This window comes from Pelodiscus sinensis, chromosome 4 (genome assembly GCF_052426305.1).
Source record: "Pelodiscus sinensis isolate ZL-2025 chromosome 4, ASM5242630v1, whole genome shotgun sequence".
NCBI classification, from domain to species: Eukaryota; Metazoa; Chordata; order Testudines; family Trionychidae; genus Pelodiscus; species Pelodiscus sinensis.
Window position 1 is genome coordinate 22,289,420 of NC_143055.1, and position 13,011 is coordinate 22,302,430.

Consider the following 13,011-nt stretch of genomic DNA (forward strand, 5'->3'; position numbering starts at 1 on the left):
GTCTTTGTTAATTCTGCAGAAAAAAAACATGCAGCATGTGATATTCAATTCCTGGATGAATATTTAATGCATTAGGTATAGTGATAGTGTTAGCTATTTAAGATGACTTAATTTAGTTTAATGCTACATCATTCTATGGAAGAATTATACAAGAGGACAAGTAAGCAATAATATAGTGTTCTAAATGGCACAAATATTTTATTTATATATACAGAGCTAGAGGAATAAAAATCAGCACTTAAAGTATTTAAGGTAGACTAAAATGTATATAATGTCTCTCTCTGTATAAAAAAATTATTCCTGCCAGATGACAGAATGTTCCTGCTCGGTGACAGAATGACATTATACTGTCATCAGCATCAACAGTTCTCTCAGCAAAGCGAAAACAGCCAGAGAGAAGGGGGTAGGCAAGCGTAGCGAGAAGAGAGTGCAGCCCCTTAGTTTTCCATGTTAATATAATTATAATATGCCTTAAACAGTAATACTATTATTACAAATTTCATTTTCAAAACACTTTTCAGCTATTAACTAATACAAAGTCTGAGAATAGTGAATATGTACTTGATGTTCAGAATGTAATTCTTGCATCCTACACAAAGTAATTTATGTCCTCTACCCTTAAGAAATCTCAAGACTTAACCTGGAGACCCCAGTGTTCCAGGAGAGAATCACTGCAGACCTTCACGCACAACTCCAGCAGAAAGAAGAGCCAGTAGTGATTGCTATCACTCAGTGTCTTGATTGCACAGGCAGTTTCCATGTAAGCCTGGATCTGGTGACACTTACACCTTCCTGTTCCTAATGCTCTCCTGGAGGGATGTGAAGGACTAGTTGACTATCTGATAAGCAAATGGTTATTGGATAGTCGACAGCTAGTCAACTAGTTGCTTCCCTACCCCTTGCCTCTATCAGCATTTTTAATCGACTATTCAATTAGTCGATAGGGCGCCTTCACCTTTGAAGTGTAGCAACAGAGCTGTTGCTACACTTCAATGATGAAAGCGCTGCATAGAGCCAGGGGTCAGTCCCCATCAATAATGCATCAACTATTCGATTAGTCAGTTACTCACAATTTAACATCTCTACTCTCCTGCTCATCAGTCAGTTCATAGCTAGTGCAAAACCCATATCTCAGTAGGATGCATTCAGAGACCTCCCCCCCCCCTACACGGCTGTTCCACCTACATCCTTAGTCCCACCTCATGCAAGGTTACTGTGAAGATTTTGTAGTGTATGCAGGAGGCCTTTTGCCAATGGGTGAATTTTATCCAATGAGGTGATTTATGTCATTGCTAGAGTATTATGAAATTGGAAAAAAACATGTTGTGAACTGGAGTTATTCAGGTGTCATATACAGTTCAGAAGACTCCTCTCAACTAGCAGACATTGCTGCTGGATCCTAACTCAGTTATAGTTGAAATGAACTTACTAGAGAACAGAAAACAAAATTCAAGGATTTTTCCAAAGACAGCTTTTCAGGAGTCTTCAATTAGGTGTTTATACTGCATGAATCACAAATGTCTATTTATGTCTATTGAATTCATATATAGATGTCTATTGAATTCATATACACAGAAATATGAATGGTAAAATCATAACATCAACTACATAGCACCCTGAAGAAATAGCCCTCATGCCCTGAGGGATGAAGCTGATGTTTTCTCTTTAACATTCTATAAAAGAGTATGGATGACACTGGGGATTTCTGCAGGGTTCCAGTCAATAAAATAAATTCTGCATTTTCGCTAGATCAGGAATTTTTCTTGTTTTGCTTTGTTTTTCCTATTTTAGACAATCCATTAAGTTTTGTTCATTAACAGTAACATACCATGGAACATTCTTCTGACAATTGGAAAACTGTGTTCACAAATGAAATTTTATACATTAAAATCCCAGGAAGAGGAAAGGAATGTCTCCCATGAGGCCCAATGAAATCAGTTATTTTTTTTTTACCCTTGTTACAAATTTGGAGCCCATGAGGCAGGAAAAAATGTTCAAAAAAGAAGAAAAATATTTTTAACACATTATCCCTAATGATTTTTAAAAAGGGAGAACTGGGCTTGCTCACATCATCTGTTCCTTCTAGGAAACTCGTCATGAATCTCCTGATTCCTAGCACCTGGGTTGAACCCAAAATGAGTAACTGCCAAAAAGCACCCTACCCTTGTGCTAGTTTAAACTGTCTTAACACCTGTGAAACCAATGGAGCTATGATAGTTAACTCCAGTTGATAATCAGTGCATTGGTGTTTAGACCTTTCAGATTCATGTAGATGTTTGTTTAATTCCCATTAGTCGTCATTTAGCCAAGCTTGTATCTATTTAGGTATTTTAAACTTTCTTCATAAATCAAAGCCAATGATTATTTTGTTGATTTTTGATGAACTCCTTCCAATTCATTGGCATCTTTCTGGTGTCTAGATTTTCAAAACTGTAAACAGTATTATATTGCAGACTTAACAATTTAGTATAGGTTCGAAGGTAAAGGAGCCATTCCCTATAGGTTGTCCAGTCAATTAAAATGTACAAAAGTTAAGTAATTTGAGTGGCCCTTTTTTAATAGTATAATAAACTCAGTGGATGTGTTAGGATTTAATGTGGCATCTGATAACATTATTCATACCTGAAAAGTTCTGTCAGGTAGATGTAGACAGGAATACTGTCACAAAGACTGTAAATTAGCTAAAAGCCCACAAACAAAGGGTATAACTCTCCATACTCCATTTAAGGAAGGTGTGCAACAAGGTATTGCATTGTTTTATCCAACTACTTTTTTTAATGGCAGATGATAGTACTTTGGGAAGAATTACGGTTGCCTGTGAGGAGATGAGTGATACTGAAAACCAATTTATTGATAAGGCATTAGGCAGGCATAAGTTTGGAATGGAATGGAATGGGATGGAATGAGATGGAATGGGACATATTCTGCTGCCTGGCTTACTGGCAATCAAATCAATTGATTGTATTATCATATTGCTACATGGCTATCCCGATGCATATTGTGCATTTTGTGAGGTATCCGGGTGCCAACAGTTTACTTATAAACATCTTTTATTTGAAATGACATACACAACTAATGAAACTGGCACCAACTATTCTAAGTCCCATTCTGTCTCTGCCAAGTTCCCAGATAAAGCTCCACCGTGTTCCAAAACAGAGATAAATGTCAAAAAGAGAGGATCGAAAGGCTAACACATAAGTTAATGATTGCTTATATCTGTGAGGAAACCATTCCAGGGGAAAGGTAACAATAACAAGCCTATGAATGCCAGGAACTCTCAATAAAATCAATGATTTCACTAATGTATTCTAGGCTGATGTACTGAAGATGCAGAAGCATCATTTATTAGACCAAATAAAAAATCTTATTTCTGCAACTAAGCCAATCAGTCTGCAATACAGGTGTCTCTTGCATTGGGCCCCAGTTCCTAAGTCTTTTCTCACACAGAGCTCCCATTCAAGCCAATTTTGATAAAAGTGTATTCATAAAAGTTGTGCCATTGAAACATAAGTCAATGCTCTTTTCTTTAGGCTGCAAATCCTTTGGTTGACAGATATGAGAATGCTATTTTATTTTTTTCATTAAAGCAGTAGAAAAATATAGAATCATAGCACACTAGAACTGGAAGGGACCTCAAGAGATCATCGGGTCCAGTCCCCTACCCTCACGGCAGGACCCAGTACCATCTAGGCCACCAGCAAGTAGATCGGGATCTACCATTAGATCCCGAGCCTCCGACTGGTGATCCCGACCAGTCTGGCTTGGAAGCTATCAAGAGCAGCACTTCAGCTGTCCCTCCACCCACAGCCATTCTGCTCCTGCCCTCCGCCCTGGAACTGTCCCCCTGGGAGCCTCCTGCCTGCTGTGCAGGGTGTGGGAAGGAGAAAAGGGGGGCACCAGTGTCAAAGTAGGAATAAGAGATCCTCCGGAAAAGGGCTTTTTTTCCGGAGGATCGGGGCCAGTGTAGACGCTCTTTTCCGGCTTTTCTAAAGTGGCGGACATTTTTATTTAAATGCCGCGGGGAATATTTAAATCCCCCGCGGATTTCCCTATTACGACCTGTGAAATTAACATGCCCCTTTCGGAAAAGGGGCCAGTGTAGACGAGCCCACACTGTCCTTCACTGTCATCTCTCCATCCAACACATACGTGGGTTGTTGTTGTTGTTACTTCTGTTACTGCTTGCAAAGTGGGTTATTCTGAGTTTCTGACTGGGCTGTGCATTTCAGAATTTTCATTTCTCTCTTACACTTAAATTTAATTCTTTGAGTAGTGAATTCTAAAATGCCTAAACTGTCGTGGCTGGAGTCATTATCCCTGTGATAATTGCTGCTCCTGGGAGTGGCCAGCATGTCCCTGCAGCCCCTGAGAAGGGCAGAGCAGGGGGTCTCCACATGCTGTCCTTGCCTCCACAAACCGCTTCTACAGCTCCCATTGGTCAGTAATGGGGAAATGTGGCCAGTAGAAGCTGTGGGCTCAGTGCCCGAAGATGAGGGGAAGCACATGGTGCCATGGAGCCACTGCTATACATGCCAGCTGCCTCTTGGAGTGGTGCAAAGCCAGTGCAGGAGTAAGCCTGCCCCAACCCCACTGCTCCACTACCCATAAGCCATCTCAGCTAACTGGTGCCCAGCCAGAGCCCGCTTCCCAAAAAGAAGATGACAAAATATGATAAAATATTGAATATTAGGGCAATAAAATTCCAACTAAATGTGTTTCCTAGTTCAGTCCAAAGGCATCTGTACAATAGCTTTTCATATGTTAGAGAAATTCTGGTCCTCTGGGCCAAGTGCAGGTCAGACTGTTAACAAGTTACAAACACCAAACTGGTTGTAAATTCTAACACATAGATTTCACCAACCAGTTGCACCAAGTAGCAACTCCTTAGGCACTTTAACAGCATTTTAACACAGAGTCACAGACGATCCCCTTGGGTACTCCAATGTGTCTCGCACCCGGGTGAGAAATGGTCTCATACACCAAGAATCATAGTAGTAGTCAGAAAAAAACTTAAAAAACAATGGAAGGAGGGAGAAGGAAAAAAATATTGAAGGGGCGGAACAAAAAAAGCCAGTGAGGAGATAAGCCAGTAAGTGTGTTCCTCCCCTTCACATTTTTTTCCTTCTCCGCTCCCCACCCTTTTCCCTTATTTATTATTGGATCTGGACATCCAACAATCTGGTCATCTGAAGAAGTGGGTTGTGCCCACAAAAGCTCATGATACCATCCACATGTTTTGTTAGTCTTCAAAGTGCTACTAGACTATTTGTTGTTTTTTTGTTTAAGTTTTTCCTGTTAGGGTACGGCTAACTCTGTCGCGTTTGCTCTTCTGCTTTTTTTCAGCCTCTGTATTCCTCATTCCACGAGAAAGAAGGGGGCTTTTGAAAGAGGCTTTTTTCCGAAATTTGGCCCAGTCTAGACGGGCCAAATTTCGGAAAAGTCTCTTCCAACAAAAGTATCAGAAAAAGATACGCAAAACGTGGAGCACATTTTGCGTATCTTTTTTTGATAGATCCTCGCAGTCTAGAAGTACCCTTATAGACTAACTCAGCAACTCCTCTGAAGGTTTTAAAAAACAATGAATAATCTAGTAGCATCTTAAAGACTAACAAAACATGTAGATGATATAATGAGCTTTCGTGGGCACAACCCACTTCTTCAGATGACTGGAGTATTAGAAGTCCAGATCCAAGAATAAATAAGGGAAGGGGCAGGGAGGAGGAAAGAAAAGAGAAAAGGAGAAGGGGAAAAAATAGACATTGTTCAAATGGTTACAAGAGGCTGATAAGAACAATTAACACCTCCATTGGTTGGTTGAGTCATTAGGACATTTCATTTGCATAAGAATTAAACTTATAAATGAAGTTAAATTCCAACCCTTCCCGATGTATTTGGTTTGTGGAATTGGCCTGAAACAGCAAGGTGACTTGGGTTACTCCTAATCCCAAAGGACCAGTCACCTACCCCTGGTCAGTTGCACTTCAGGTATCACACCAAAGGCAATGCCTGTAGCCAATCCTATGGTAAACCATATGAAGATTTATTACATAGGAAAAGGAAATTAGAGGGCTATTTACAAGGTTAAAGCAAACACACACAGAAATACATGAATGAGTTGCAGTCTTAGGTTTTCAAAATAATATAGGCTTCTATAAACAAGCAGCCCAAAATCTCTTGCTCATGCCTAGAAACACATGCTGACCCAGAGGGTTCAAGCTGCATAGAGATATCGAAATGTATTTGTTCGAGGTTTTTATTCCTCCCTCCACCATTAAGTGATATGACGTGCAAACTCAGCAGATGGGATGAGTTCACTTGCATGACTCATCTTTAGAAGGAGTAAAGAACAATAATACGTTTTTACTCCTTTTGTTGACGGTTCCTCAATCCAGATGTGGGAAGTATCCAGCTGTAAGAACCATTCATAGCCTGTCTAGTATTGATGGGTCTCCTCCTTTGGAAGGCGTGTAATTGCCCTCGACTTGAAGGATGTGTACTTTCATATTTTGATTTCCCTGTCCCACAGACAATTTCTATGAATCACAGTTGGCCCCTGATAGGCCCAGTTTATGGTTCTCCTATTTGGGCTCTCAGTGGCCCGTCAGGTTTTTATGAACCTCATGGTGGTTGTAGCTACCTTCTGCAAATGTCAAGCTGTCATACCTGTACAACTGGCTTATCAAGGCCAAGTCATGGGAATAGATGGAGGTGCATATAGCCCTCGCGTGAGCTACATTTATCATACTGGCACTTATGCTAAATGAGACCAAATCTACTCTTTTGCCCACACAGAGAATAGAGTTTATAGGCTCCCTCCTGTATATGATGGAGGCCAAAGTGTCCCTCCCCAAGCCCGGCTTCTAAGCCTTAAAGGGCATAATTGAGTGCCTTTGCTTATTCTCCACTACAATGGCCAGAAACTGTATGAGACTCCTAGGGCTCATGGTAGTAGGCACATGGTGGCATGCACATACATGGTCCAGCATGCCAGACTGTGTCTCCACCCCCTACAGGCATGGCTGGCGTGAGTGTACAAGCCTACCCAGGACTGCACACATGGTGTCACTTCACATCCTGGACTTCCTCAATTGGTGGTTGTGAGAGTCAGTCAAGTACAATGGGGAAGCTGTCTGCCCAACCACAGCTCTCCATGCAGTTGGTCACGGACACCTTGGCCCTGTGTTGGGGTGCGTACCGGGGTGACATTAGGACACAAAGTATGTAGTCCTGAGTAGAACTATTGCTCCATATTGTTATCAAGGAATTTAGGGCGGTCCATCTGGCTGCCAGACATTCCAAGCCCACATGCAGAGTATGTGTCAGTCCTGACAGACAACTCCACAGCAATGTTATATACGGAGAGAATGGTACTTGTACTTTCCCCTGTTCTGGGATGCCCTGGTGTGGGACTTCTGAATGACCCATTCCATCCACCTGGAGGCATCTTACTTAATGGTAATAAAGAATGTGCTAACAGATTGCTGCAGCTGCTCCTTCAGTGGGCACAAGTAGTTCCTCAGAGTGACTGTAACCCAGAGCATTTTCCGCAATAGGTGATTTCTTCACCTAAACCTGTTTGTGTTGTGGGGTAACAGGAAATGTCACCAGTTCTGCTTCTTCCTGAATCACAGCTTCCTAGGGGATGCATTCCAGATGTCGTGGGAATCCCACCTGCTTTGTTATTCCCTCCATTCCCTCTGATCCACAATGTCTTCCTCAAGGTGCAGCAGGACAAAGCATCACTAATCCTTAAAGCACCGGGCTGGCCCGGCCAGCACTGGTCCACCTTGCTGGACCTATCAACCGACATGCCCATAGCTCTCTCATACTCAAAACTATGTTCAGCTGCCTAACACCAAGTTCTGACTAAGTCCAGGAAGTGTTACTCGGGAGCAGGAACCTCTGTACTCAGGCTGCAGATCAGGCCAAGTGAAAATGGTTTCAACTTAAAATGGCAGGGATCCTCAGTCAAGGTTTGCCTGGCTGCCGCTTCTGCCTTTTACTCAGGGATAGAGGGGAGATCTGTATTTGCTAATGCATTGGTAAACCACTTCCTTAAGGGATTGGAGAGGTTGTGCCCTAAGTTGAGAGAACCCCTGTGCCCGCTGGGATTTCTGCTTGTTTCTCACCAAGCTAATGGCTCCACTGTTGGAGTCTATGTGACATGTTCGTTACTCCACCTTGCCTGGAAGGTGGCCTTTTCAGTGGCTATCACCTCAGCCAGAAGGGCATATGAACTCTAAGCGCTAACATTGGAGCCCCCTTACGCTGTCTTCAAAGAAAAGGTACACCCACATCCTGTGCTTCTCCCTAAGGCAGTGTCCCAGTTTCACATAAGGCAGGACATTTTGAATGCACCCTTCATTCTTTAGATGTCAGGCACACTGTGGCATTTTATTTAGAGTGTACAAAACCATTTCATAAGTCCCCACAGCTTTTCATCTTGATAGCAAAAAGAATGAAAGGTCCCCCAGTCACATCTCAGCATGGGTCACATCCTGCGTTAGGATGTGCTGTGACCTCACAATAGCCCCAGTCCCAGCACTGATGGCTCATTCCATCAGAGCCCTAAGGTTATCATCTGTTTTCCTGGTACAAGTGCCTCTCCAATGCATATGTAGGGCATCCAGTTGGCCCTCCTTTTATACTTTCATCTACACAGTCTTCCAACAGAATAGGGATGAAACAGCCTTCGGTAGGGCAGTGTTTCAGTCCATAACCACATAATCTCTGACCCCTCCTCCATTGACTCAGCTTGGTAATCATTGAAATGGAATGGACATGAGCAATCACTCGAAGAAGAAAAAACGGTTACCTACCTCTCGTAACTATTGTTCTTTGAGATGTGTTGCTCATGTCCATTCCAAATCCTGCCCACCTCCCCTTTCTCTGAGCATTCCAGCAAGAAGGAACTGAGGGAGCAAAAGGTCATCAGGGATCTATATATGCTGGCCTGTAGGCACCACTCCAGGGGTGCTGCACAGCTGACCCAACAGATACCATTAGGGGACAACCTTCCAACAATCGTGCATGCAGTGTATGCAAATCTAAATGGAATGGGCATGAGTAATACATCTCAAAGAATAACAGTTATGAGAATTAAGTAACCATTTTATTATGCAGCATTTCTCAAGTATTCAACAGAATCTAAACACTAAACTCTTATAATTCTATTTCCTGTTTTATCAATGTCAATTTACAAGCAAGCTAGACAGATTATCACTATGTATCTGTTAGTGTCCAACTGAGATATAGGGACCTTTGCATGAGCTGGCACTTGGCCAGTCAGTGTCATTACGTTATCCATGAAACTAAAATTTGGCCCCATATAGGTAACAAAGATACAGAGGCAATGGGCAGGGAACGGGGGTTGGGCATATAACTGTGTTGTTTAACCAATAAGCTTGGGTTTATCGGTTAACCATGTAAACAAGTATACATTAACATCCCTAGTGACAAACAGAGGCTAGGGACACAATTGCTATCCATCCTGGCTAATAGCTATTGATGAACCTATTCTCCATAAAGAATTTATCAAGTTCTTTTTTGAACTTTGTTAAAGTCCTGGTCTTCACACCATCCTTTGGCAAATAATTACAACATGATATTGAATTGCATCAAGCATTGCTGTTTAGGAAATAGTTCAGGTGCATATAAAAACCTACTGTATCTGAGGTGCACAGATAATTTTGTGGTGACCTGCATAAATTTGACTGTAAATTAAAAAACAAAATAAACAGAGTGCATGACTCTTCATGCTTTAAATAATCTAGCAGTGTGAAAAGAATCTATACAACTTGCACATATGCTGCTCTGCAGACTTACAGTGGGCCTTGTGTGAAGTCCTGCAGTTTTCCCACTAAATAAATAGGGCCAAGCAAAACCCTAATATAAAGGTTAACCTAATATAAAGTTACACAGATGTAAGTGGAATGAGCTGTGAATGGTTTCTTTGTCCTTAGCCAGGTTACAATCAAAGTCAAGGCAGTGAGCTTGCAACCTGAACCTCAGATGTGAAAAATACAGGATCATAGAATCATAGAATCATAGGACTGGAAGGGACCTCGAGAGGTCATCGAGTCCAACCCCCGCCCTCAAGGCAGGACCAAGCTCCGTCTACACCATCCCTGACAGATGTCTATCTAACCTGTTCTTAAATATCTCCAGAGAGGGAGATTCCACCACCTCCCTTGGCAATTTATTCCAATATTTGACCACCCTGACAGTTAGGAATTTTTTCCTAATGTCCAATCTAAACCTCCCTTGCTGCACTTTAAGCCCATTACTCCTTGTCCTGTCCTCAGAAATCAAGAGGAACAAATTTTCTCCTTCCTCCTTGTGACACCCTTTTAGATATTTGAAAACCACTATCATGTCCCCCCTTAATCTTCTTTTTTCCAAACTAAACATCTGTCTTTTCTTTAGGTCTTGCTAGTCAATCTTTAATCAAAACTGTGTTGCTATAGCACCGTATGTCTCTTGGAAACAGTAGCTCTTCTCCTTTATGGTAAAATAGTCAGCTTTTTAATGTATGCATTTTCCTGGGTATTTAACCTTGCATGTTGGGTTTAACAGATCAAAGTGGGTCAGATCCTCAACTTGTATGAATTGGTGTAGCTCCATAAGCCAATGTGCCTGTTTCACATTTGTACTAATGCCTCCTTTATACTATTGCAACCAGGAAAAAGGGGAGTCTTGAGATGGGTATTTATTTCAGCTTCATCTATGTTAAAGCCCCTTAACTATGACTGGAGTGGTGGAAAATTGGAGACAATCATTTTAACTGCACTGGATTCAGATGAGAAGATAGGCAGAGCTAGGACAGAGGGTATTCACTAGGAAAGGAAAAAAATTAGAAGGTATCTGTAACTTGGTAACAGGGAGTGGTTTGTTTATGAGATCAAACCCATCTGCTGGGCTATAAATAAGCATATGCAAAGCTCCTGTGTGTAATCTGAGGGACTTGCATTTGAACATAGTGTAAAACCAAAGGGTCTCAGGTTGCAGGAGAGAAGCCATTTACAGAAATGTATGATTATAGCCAAAAACAAAGTTCACATTGCGAGCGTGGTTCAGTCCTTTGCATTCTCGTGACTACCAGGGAATATCTGGAACTGCCATTGTTCAACAGACAATATCAGCAGTGTGTTCCTCATTGGCATGTTAAATAACTGTACCAGGAAAAAGTGAGCAGTGGACAGGGCACTCACACAAGCTATCTTGAAGAGTTTAGTGGCACTGGGCCTGTTTTGCCATTCTGTCACACCAGATTTAGAGGGGTGTGACTGTTAATTGATTTAATTGGCATGCTGCCAGTGTAAAATCAATGCAATGCAGCGGTCAATCACATCCTGTTATTGGACTTTTCAGATCATTTTTAGACAATAACATTTTTTATTCTATAATGTATATCAGGCTGTTCATTCAGCTTATTTATTCCTCTGCTTTCCCTTGTTTCTTTCCCAGCTCCACTGTCTCTGGCATAGGTTTTCTTTACTAGTGCACAAGTAACTGTTGGTGGTGAGTAGGTACACCAAATTCTACTCATTACCCATCTAATATCTCAAAACTTCTGATTTAGAAAACATGTAAGTATTTGCTTAAATTTAGCCCATACTTTTTCCAATTCTAATCCAACTGAAAGTTGAATCCATGTTTCAGCAGTTTGCTGGATTGGGACTAAACTTTCATAAGTAAATGCATAAGAACAACCATAAGAGCTCACCAGTTGTCCATCTAGCCCGGTATCTGGTCTTCTGATAGTGGTCACTGCCAGTTCTTTGAAGGAAGTGTACAAAACCAGGGAAATTTATGGAGTGCTCTGTTCCCTGTCATCCAGTTCCAGCTGTCAGAGGTTTAGGAACATCTAGAGTAGGGGTGAGCAAAACACAGCCCAGCCTGTCCTACTCCCACAAGCTTCTCAGAGAAGCCACTGTGATGGTCATGTGTTTCTTTGAACCCTGTGGGGCTGGGGGAGAGAGGGAAGGCTTTACATGCTGCCCCTGCCCCCAGCACAATCTCACAGTTCCTATTGGCTGGAAACAGGCCAATGGGAGCCTCCTGTTTGCAGGACAGGCAGCACACGAACTACATCTCTCCCCGTCCCTCTATGTTCACAGCATTCAAAGTAGCACGTGGCAGCTTGAGAGGTGTGAGGTGGCAAGGAAGGCAGGGAGCCTAGCTAAAGAACCTGCTGGGCTGCTGGCCGGGAGCTGCCTAGGAAAGCACTTCCCAGACAGGGCTTGTGTCTGGCACCACAGCTCCCCTCTTCCCCAACCCTCTGCCCCCTCCTGTACCCATAACCCAAATCTTCTGCACCCCCGCTCCTGCTCTTCCCAGATATTTGAAATATCTTTTGAAATAAGGAGCGCACTATTTTGACGTCCCCATAAAGCTTGTTCCACGAGGATTAAGTGACATTTCGGAATAGCGGTTTGTATAAATTACAAAATAAGCTATTTTGAAATACACTTGAAATAATCTATGCAATTTGCATAGCTCAGATTGCATAGTTTATCTTGAGCTAAGGGTGCAGTGTAGATATATCCTCACTGTCTAACTTTTAGCTTCTAATACACCTTGTTGGTCCGTGACTGAGGTTTGAACCCTTCATTATATTAAATTAAATACATATAAAACCCAATGGATGGGATTTTTCAAAAGAACTCAGAGTTGGACCAAGATTCTCCCATTGGAGTCAATGTTGTAAAATTCACTGATTTTGTGGGAAGTAGTTAAAATAATAGACTCATAGACTCATAGACTTTAAGGTCAGAAGGGACCATTATGATCATCTAGTTAAAGAAGTTAAAATAATGATGAGTTCTTTTGAATATCACATCCAGCATTGCTAAGAATTATTGTAAGTGTTGGATGGAAAATGTACAAATTCGAAGACATTAAAAGTTACTGCTAGATTAAGATAAACTTTAAATACATAAGGCCAAATTTAGCTATCAGTTAGATGTGTGCAATCTTACTGAAGTTAGATCTGTTGGTTCAGCTGAATCA

At 41.8% G+C, this 13,011-nt stretch overlaps 1 protein-coding gene across 10 annotated transcripts in view; it reads left to right on the forward strand.

Annotated features, from left to right (window-relative positions):
• Positions 1–13,011, forward strand: part of ABLIM2 (actin binding LIM protein family member 2) — a 222,069-nt gene that overhangs the window by 66,595 nt on the left and 142,463 nt on the right. The window lies entirely within an intron of this gene.